Consider the following 10,542-nt stretch of genomic DNA (forward strand, 5'->3'; position numbering starts at 1 on the left):
ACCAATGAATAAAGTAGTGCTCAACTCTAGGAGTGGCTGGTATCTTCTGCACTGAGAGATTAACAGAGACTTTCTGAAAACAAAGACAGGTGTGAGAGACTTTGAATTCACAAGTATTGCATTAAGACTCTTCTATAGCAATATGTAAATTACCTGCCTGTATCTCTTGAGTAAGCGTATTCTAAGAAGGCAAAACCAAACTAATTTCTCATGAGATAAATCCATAAAAGAAACCAAGTAATGAGAAAGTAGAATTCCCTTGAGAATAAAAGCGGGGAAAGTGCAGAAATGGTGACTTCATAAGAAGATGAGGCTAACAAGCACGGCAGAATGTCCCTTTATATCCGCATGCAAGAGTTTGGCCAGTGTTGCAAGAGATGGTATCTTCTAAGTTAGCAAACATAGTTTGTTGGAAGCATTTATATTTTAATTAAACGCTTGCATAACTTACATCAGTTTCCTACTCCCAGCCTTCCAAGTTGTCGCAAAGATGTATTTTTAGATGAGATTAACATTTAAATCAGTAGACTTTGAATAAAGCAGATTACCCTCCAATCAGTTGAAGGTCTTAAGAAAAAAAACTAATTGACCTCCCCTGAGAAAGAAAAAATTCCAGTCTGGCTTCAGACTCTAGCTGCAACATCAACTCTTCCTTAGGTTTCCCCCCTACCTACCTACTCTGCAGATTTTGAACTTGCCAGCCTCCACAATCATGTGACGCAATTCCTTGAAATAAATTGTTCTCTCTCTGTCATTCTCTTCTTTGTCTCTGTCTCTTTCTCTCCCTCTTTCTACACACACACACACAATTAGTTGTATATCTTTAGTGAACTGTCACTACTACAGGTCCTTACTGGAGTCTCCTTCAAAAGGATTGGGGTCTACAACTCCAGAGTACCCTCATGATATGTTTGGTGGACTGGGCAAAAATTGGATGTGCCAATGAACCCTTTTGTATTTGAGGCCTGTAATGGGAAGTGGTCCTAATACAGGACAGGCAGGTTAAGGCAGGGTCTATTCACTGACAGAGGTCTCAGCACAAATGGAGCCTGTGTTCTGACATCAGCTTTCACCCAGAAAATAGCTGTAAATATAAATGGAGCTGGGAGCAGGTAGTGTGGTGCCAACTCTCTCTGCCACCTCCTATCTCTTATTATTGCTGTTATCTATTTACCAGTGGGTTATACCACCCCAGCTCACTCTCAGCTCCCTGACAACTTTGGATCCTGACCCTAGATCTGTTGCCATTTTTTGTGACTTCAGCATCTCCAGCAGATGACCTATGTAACACTTGGCTTCTCATTCCCTTACTTCCTTATTACCAACAACATACTGTTTATTTTCCACCCCACCACAGTCAAGTTTCATCTTGGACCTTATCAACACTGGTGACTGCTCCAATTCCAACATCTCAATTTCAAATTTCACTCACTCCATACATTTCTTTCAGCTGACTTGCTCTAATATCCCTCTTCCACAGTTCTTTCACCAAGAAGACCCTCAACTCCCTGGATCTGTTGCTTTCTCACTTTCTGTCCATGTCTTCTTGTTTTGCCTGCCCCCATCCTTGTGCAATTTATCGTTATCTGGTTCCCCATTATGCTAACACCATGGCCATACGTTTAACTAGGTAGAGGGAAAATGCATGCATCTCACTGAGCGCTTGAACCTAGGGATTCCTAAAAGACTAGGCCCTCATAACTTTGAAGGGTAGTATATTCTTAGGAAAGGTGGTGAAGTAGCAGGGGCACTTAAAGGCCTTTAGGGAATTGGAAGCAGATTTCTCAGCATGTAAATAAAACAAAAAGCGTTGTTGTTTGAGCATATTTCATGTGCTCGGTAGCAATATATGGCTAATGGCTACCATATTGGACAGTGCGGAGAAACTTTCCATCATCACAGAAAGTTTATTGCACAGGGGCAGAGACTATGGCCCAAGGCCAAATCTGGCTCCTGGCTTATTTTTGTATAACCTGCAAGCTAGAAATAGTTTGCACATTTTAAAAAGATTTTAAAGAAAAATATGTGATGGAGACTATATGTGGCCTGCAAAAGGCCTGAAATATTTACTATCTGGCTTTTTACAGAAGAAAGATTGTCAACCTTGTCTTAGGTAACAAAGCACTTAAATGTGGATGTTTGTATAATGCAGTTTGGAATGTTGCTGCTCATGGTCAAGAATTATATTTGTCACTATGTTATGTTATGCAATTTAGTATAATACATGGTTTATGCTATTGGGCATTAATTCAACCAAATACTGAAAACATTTTAAGTATCAGTTGCTAGAAATGCTTGGATGAATAATACATTTAAGGAATTAACATTTTATTGGAGGAGGTAGATGTACAAAGTTCTAACTATGGCGCTAATTAGACTATAAGTACAACTGATAATGGTATTAGACACAATGGTATTCGAGAGGAGAGCAGGGAGTGAAGAATTCTGACTAGGGCTGTGTTGCTTGATTGTAAAGAAAGCAGCCTCTAAGTGGGACTTCAGGATGAGTAGGAATTAAATAGAGAGGCAGGGAGAAAGGTGTTCTAGGCTACGGAAGTGGCAGAAGCAAATGTATGGAGTGTTAAAAACACACGGGGCAGGTCTTTGCTATTGTAAACAGTGCCGCAATGAACATTCGTGTGCACGTGTCCTTATAGTAGAACAATTTGTAATCCTTTGGATATATACCCAGTAATTGGATTGCTGGGTCAAATGGAATTTCTATTTCTAGGTCCTTGAGGAATCGCCACACTGTTTTCCACCCAAATGCCCATCGACGATAGACTGGATAGGGAAAATGTGGCACATATACACCATGGAATATGATGCAGCCATCAAAAACGATGAGTTTGTGTCCTTTGTAGGGACATGGATGAACCTGGAAACCATCATTCTCAGTAAACTGACAGAAGAGCAGAAGATCAAACACCACATGTTCTCACTCATAGGCGGGTGTTGAACAATGAGAACACCTGGATACAGGGAGGGGAGCACTACACACTGGGGTCTGTTGGGGGGAAATAGGGGAGGGACGGTGGGGGGTGGGGAGCCGGGGATAGAAGCAAGGGGAGAGATGCCAGAGGTAGGTGATGGGGAGGAAGGCAGCAAATCACACTGCCATGTGTGTACCTATGCAACAATCTTGCACGTTCTTCACATGTACCCCAAAACCTAAAATGCAATAAAATAAATAAATGGGAAAAAAAAACACGGGGCATTTGAAGAAATGTCAAATAGCTGAATGTGATTAATCATAGGATGAAGAGTAAGCGAAGGGAAGCAAAGAGGAGTGAGAGTTGATATTTGATGAGAGATGCTGGTTTTCTATTACTAGGCAGTGAACGGGCTGACTCATAGGGTCCTCAGAAGAAAGCCCTAATCTGCTGGGTACCTGAAGTATTAAAGAAAATGATATGCCCATTTTTCATCCCTCTAGGGCTGGCATCTGTATTTACCAGACATGATTAAGGGCTTTGAAGCGGCAGGAATGGTAGCTTCAGTGGCATTGTAACGATGGGAAATTGGACAGCCACCTCTAATGATTTAGCTTGACTTAGTACTTTTCACTTTCAACGTTGCTTTGGGAATAGCAAGTCTTGTTTGGTGGGAAGAATGGATTATAATCGTGGTCACAACCAAATAATTCTTAAGGTACAACCATAAAAATGTATATTTTGCCTGAGACTGCAAAAAAAAAACGCTGAAAAAATTGCCCCTCTGCATGCTATTATATTGCTGAATTCCCAGGAAATCAAGCAGGGTGATAGAGTCAATGTAAGAATCATAATACTATCTCACAGAATGGCATTGGTTCTGATGAACTTGTACCTCTTCCACCTCCATTTCCTGGAGTTTTATGATCATGAATATTTGACAAAGGACTTAACGAAGCCCTCTCAAATTCTAGTATTTTGTTTCTGGGAATAAAGCAAGTAGCCTGTGAGCTTCTTAAATAATATGCATGGTTGATCCAAAACTTATGAGAAAGAGTTTGGATCTTTCCCTTTGCCATATGATAACATCCAATGTTTTATTATTAGCTGCATTTGTTTAACTTTTTCATTGTATTTAAAACACAAGAGATTATCTTCTTTAGCCAATGGCCACAGGGAAAAACTGTAGGATAGGTTGTGCCAAGTTTAAAACCTATACAAAATTCATGGATGCGAAGTTTCAACCTAAACTCAAACCTTTTGGTGTCTGAGTTAATTTATATTTGGCAAACAATAATTTCTAGGTTTTAAAAAGGAAAAACAAAATGAGAAATTTTTCTTGGAAGCATATTTTATGGACTCTTGGATACTGTATACTTCTGAGGGAAAAAAAAACCCCACCAATATTTTAAGAGAAAGCCAATAAGAAACATATGGATTAAATTGCCCTCAAAGGACAGAGAGCTTTAAAAATTAGGAGGGAATAGGACTTTCCCAAAACCTGCTAATGTTTTAAAGATCCCAAAGTTTGGAAGAAAAAGGAATAAGCCCAACACATACCCATAAAACAAATGTCTTTATTTCGAACCAAAATTAATCACCACCAATTTGTCTCCTGCTATCTCTGCTTCATGGATGATCAAATGGAGAGAGTGGGTTTCTAAATCATGCCACATGGAGATACAGGATTTAGACGTCAGATGATCATGTCGTTTGCCCTTGTTTCTGAGTATGAGAAAAGGAAATGGTGCGATGGTCTGCTTGGAAGTCCTAGACATAGTGTCCTGGCATCCTGCTGAAAGTCTCCAATCCTCTGGTCAATTGTCCCACAGAGAAGGGCAAAGGAAACACTTGTTATCCATAAAGTCTAGATTTTGGGCCACATACAAGGGACTATAGAGTATACTCTTTATATCTTGATGTAGTAGCACTGCATCACCAACACATTTAATGTATGTAAACCCAACTCTGAATGCTGTCCAAAATGTAAAAAGACAGAGAAGGGGCCAATGCCATTCTACTCAATTAACTTGAGATGGGAGGCCAATCTCTTCAACCTCAGGTGATCTCAATTCCTATGTAACTTTCTTAGGGAGCTCATATTGCTTCACTGAAAGTAATTCTAGTGATTAAATTAACAGACATATGTGTTTATATAAAATCACCCCAGAGTGCAAGCCGCATACTACGACTGCAGCTCAACTAAATAAATGGTGATTTATTTTCCAAAGATAACTGTGATGGATTCACTGAGAAACTGTGCATTGACTTGCCATGTGGCCCCTTTCAAAAGACTTTTTCAATAACAATTTAATATCCTGCTTGTTACTTTTCTTTTGCCTTGACTTCAAAATTTAGTACCTACGTAAGATGGTGTCACATTTTTTTTTATTGTAGCTACTGCATCGGCATTCATTTCTAGGCCTAATATGAGTTTTTGAAACCCAGTAGTACCTTTGGACTAGTGATAATTTCCCCTCTCTGTGCATTTGTTTGTGATATACCCCACATTTTCCTCATCCCACTGACAAAAACACCTAACACACCTCACGGCTGCTGACTGCAAAAATCCCTAATGATCAACACCAGAGTCATGTAAATAAATTCACCCCGTACCACGTGTTTCTGTAAACTAGCCAATACACAACCCTTGAGGGAAAGCCTAAGGGATATTGCCCGTGGACCTTAATAAGGGCGCAGGCCCAAATGCCTTTATTAAGAGGTCGACAGGTCCTCTTTTTCTCTCTCCGTCCTTACCTGCAGGCTGGGCTCCTGTCGGTACCCCTGACCTCTCTGAGATCTGTAAGTAGTACATTTATTCTGTTTCATGCATTTTTGTCTTACCTCTTTGTGTCTCACGTGACTGATACACCCCAAACCAGCTTTTCCCCATCAGGGTTCTCCTAGAGAGTGGTTATCTTGGCTTTTGGCCCCTTGAGGTCTAGAAAAGACTGGTAGACCAAATTAAAAATAAACTGTAATAACAAAAATCACAACAGAAGGAATTCCATTGTGAGCCACCTGCAGAAGGTCAGTAACTGGATGAAGACAAAGGAAATTCAGAGAGGTGGAAAGCTATACCCATGGCATAGCAGCATCAGTTAGTGTTGAATAGAAAACGTTAAAGTAAAGGAAAGAAGAGCTGGTTACAATAGAAACACAGGCAAGAGGCATGCTTTGTGGAACCCATATTTTATTTCTTCATTTTCTTTATTTACTTTTAGGGGTACAGGTTTGTTATACAGGTAAACTGTGTTATAGAGGTTTCTTGTACAGATTATTTTGTCTCCCAGGTATTAAGCCTAGTACCCTTTAGTTATTTTTCCTGATTCTCTCCCTCCTCCCTTTATCCACCCTCCAATAGGCCCCAGTATGTGGTGTTCCTCTGTTCATGTGTTCTAATTGTTTAGCTCCTACTTATGAGTGAGAACATTCAGTATTTGGTTTTCTGTTCATGTGTTAGTTTGCTGAGGATAATCACCTCCTGCTCCATCCATGTCCCTGCAAAGGACAAGATCTCATTGTTTTTTATGACTATGTAGTATTCCATGGTGTATATATTATCTTTATCCAGTCTATTATCATTGGTGGGCATTTAGGTTGATTCCATGCCTTTTGCCACTGTGAATAGTGCTGCAATGAACATACACGTGTATGTATCTTTATGATAGAATGATTTACATTCTTTTAGGCATATACTCAGTAATGGGATTGCTGGGTTGAATGGTATTTCTGTTTTTAGGTCTTTGAGGGATTCCCCACACTGTCTTTCACAATGAGAGCCCTATTTTCTATACCTGAACAAAAGACTATGAAAACAGTGACAAAGGTTGTTATAAATTCAAAATCTATAGTTTTAAAATGCTAATTAAAAATAATTTGAAGTCATCATTTAAAAATATGTCAGGTCTTTATTATAAGCAAAAGTAATTCTAACTTTTAAAAAAATCCTATTAAAGCTATTGAAGACACTTCAAAAATCAAAAGAGTGAAGGAGAAAGGAACAAAAATTCTCTAAATGGAAAATCATGTGTTACGTCTTTTAATATATGTATTACCTCATTTGATCCTCACAAGAACTGTGAAAGTTAGATCGAGGTATTACCTAAGGGGGATCAAGCAGCTAGAGATGTCAAAGTGATTCAAGTTCAAGCCTATTTTAACCCCAAAGCCTTACATCCAGACTTACTTTTTAAATCCAGAAAGATGGGGTTTTATTTCAAGGTCATATGCAATCTGGGAAGATATCTAAATGTAGAGCATTTCTGAATACCCCCTAGTAAAGATTAGGCTTTTCTGCATCCTATTTGCCAAGCATTACGCTGGATACTTTGTCATATCTCATTTAAGCCTTTTAACAATCCAGTGATCTGGGCACTATCATTATAGCCATCTTGCAGATAAAAATCATTGTAAACCTCACGTTCTTTATTTGACACCGAACGCCGTGTGTCAAAGTGATTTTAATATCAATCACTGCTAACCTTCATAACTGATCTTCAGCATTTTTAGTGTCTGCCATTTTTCATTAGAAAGAGTAACCATACTCTGATTGTAAGTCAAATGCTTAAAAGTCATAAACACACGCCCTAACAATTCTTTCATATCAAGCCTATTTCTTTGGCAAGTACACTTAACTCTTGTTTTCAACCTCCATTTGTCCTTTGCTGTATAATCTCTCTCCCTCAGTTACTTCCTTCCACTAAAATTCTCTGTTTATTTGGTTCTTCTCTCTTCTTGGTTATCCTCAATAGAAGTTTGTCAATTTTGTCTATCTTTTCTAAGAAACAACTTTTTGTTTCATTGTTTCTTTGTAATTTTTAGTCTCAATTTTACTTAGTTCTGCTGTGGTCTTTGTTATTTATTTTCTTTTGTTAATTTTGGATTTGCTTTATTCTTGCTTTTTTAGTTTCTTGAAATGCATTGTTAGGTTGTTAAATTGTAATCTTTCTATTTTTTTAATGTAGGTATTTGTTGTTACAAGCACTGATTTGCTGTATCCCACAGGTGTTGTTTCCATTTTCATTTGTTTTAAGAAGTTTGTTTTTTAAATTTTCGTAACTTTTTTATTCACCCAGTGGTCATTCAGGAGGATGCTATTTAATTTCCATGTATTAGCACAGCCATTTTAAAGTTGATGATTAGATAATTTCATTGTATTGTCATCTCACAATTTGTTTAGACATTAACACGTTGATAGAAATTTGCATTTATTTCATTTTGATGATATTGGGAATAAAACTGCCATGCACACAAACAAGTCATTATGCAAACATATATTTACATTTCTCTTGGGTAAATATTTAGATGTAGGATTATTAGGTCTTATGATAAAAGTTTCTTAAAATTTATAAGAAACTCTTAAACTGCCTTCAAAAATGGTTGTAGCATTATGCTTTCTCATCAACAACATAGAATAATTTTTACTTCTCCATCTCACAATACTTGGTATTGTCAATGTTCATTTTTCTAACGGATTTATATTATAATTCAGTGTGGCTTTCATTCGTATTTCCCTAGTGACTAATTATGTTGAGCACATTTTTATGTGCTTATTTAACATTCACATATATTCTTTAGTAGAGCAACTGTTCAAATCTCTTGCCCAAATTTTTCTTAGTTGTCCATTTTATTATTGAGTTTGAAGATGTTTATAGATTATAAATACAAGTATTTTTGTAGAATTTATATTTTGCAAACATATATCCATGTGTATATACATATATAGTTTGCAATTTTATTGATATTATCTATTAAAGAGAAAAATGTGTTAATTTTGGCAAAATATAATTTATTTCTTTTTCTTTTATATTTCATGCTTTTTATGTCCTATTTTAAGAAATCTTAAATCCTAATCCTAAGTTTTACTGTTTATTTCCTACCTGTTTTTTCTTCCAGAGCTTTTATTGTTTTAGCTTTTTTATTTAGGTCTCTGATTCCTTTTGACATATTGTATGAGGTAAAAGTCAATGTTACTAGTTTTTAAAATATAGAGGTACCATCATTCTAATACAATTTGTTGAAAAGAATTCCCTTTGCAATGGCACTACTTTGGCACATTTGTCAAACATCAATAGCCAGTATATGTGTAGCTCTGTTTTTGGACTTTGTTTCATTGAGGTGTGTATCATTTCAATACCAGCCTGTCTTGTTTACTGTAGCTTTAGAGTAGACATTGAAATCATAGTGTGAGTCTTCCAACTTTATGCTTAATTTTCGTAGTTTGTATATTCTGGATCCCTTGGGTTTCCAATGGATTGTGGAATCAGCTGCCATTTGTTTTACAAATAAATCAGTTGGACCCTGGTTTCTCTTCAGATCATATCAATCTTTCAGCTTTTACAAATAAATCTGTTGGGATTTTGCTTAGGAATGCATTGAATTTATAGGTCAGTTTGGAGAAAATAAACATTTAACAATATCAAAACTTATGATTAGGTGAATGATATAAGTCTCCATTTTGAGATCTTAATTTGTCTTGCAGTCTTTTACAGTTTTCAGTAAATAGGACTTGCACATATTTTGTTAAATGTATTCCTATATTTTGTGTTTGATGCCAGGGTAAATGGTATTTTAAAAATTCCACATTCTATCCTTACTAATTATTGGCCTGTTTAGATTTTTTTAATTTCATGATTTAGTCATGGTAGGTTATATGTTTCTAGGAATTTATGCATTTTTTCTAGGTTATCCAATTTGTTGATATATAATTGTTCGTAACAGTCTTTTATGATCATTTGTACTTCTATGGTATAAGTTGTAATGTATCCTTTCATTTCTGATTTTATATCTTTGTGTTTCTGTCTTTTTTCATAGTCTAGCCTAAGCACTTGTCAATTTTGCTTAGCTTTTCAAAAAACCAACTCTTAGTCTTGCTGATATTTTTTTAAATGATTTTTAGTCTATTTTATTGATATCTGCTCTAATCTTTATTTTTTTCTTTCTGTTAATTTTAAGCTTAGCTTATTCTTTTCTTAGTTCCTTGAGGTGTAACATTAGGCAGGTCTCTTGATATATATATATATATATATATATATATATATATATATATATGGGCATGTAATGCTATAAACTTCCCTTGAGCTGTTTTTGCTGTATCTCATAAGTTTAATGTTTCAGTTTCCATTTGTCTGAAGGCATTTTTTAGTTTTCCTTTTAATTTCTTCTTTGACCCAATAGATGTTCACAAGCATATTGTTTAATTTTTATGTATTTGTGAATTTGTCATGTTTCTTCCTATTATTGATTTTTAGTTTCATGTAATTCTTGTCAAATTCCAATCCTAAATTTGTTAAGGCTGGTTTTGTGGCCCAACACATGATCTGTCCTGGAGAATGTTCCATGTGTGCTTGAGAAGAATGTATTGTTGCTGCTGGATGGAATATTCTGTAGGTAACGACTAGATTCATTTGGTCTAAAGTGTAGTTTAAGTCTTAGGTTTCTTTACTGATCTTCTGTCTGATCTATTGTTGAAAGTAGAGTGTTGAAATCCCCTACTATTATTGTGTTGCAATCCATGTCTCCTTTCAGATCTCTTAATTCTGGCTTTACATGTTTAGGTGCTCTAACATTAGGTATAATATATATTTATAATTGTTCTATCTTAATG

The sequence above is a fragment of the Cebus imitator genome, unplaced genomic scaffold (genome assembly GCF_001604975.1).
Source record: "Cebus imitator isolate Cc_AM_T3 unplaced genomic scaffold, Cebus_imitator-1.0 Scaffold670, whole genome shotgun sequence".
Classification (NCBI taxonomy): domain Eukaryota; kingdom Metazoa; phylum Chordata; class Mammalia; order Primates; family Cebidae; genus Cebus; species Cebus imitator.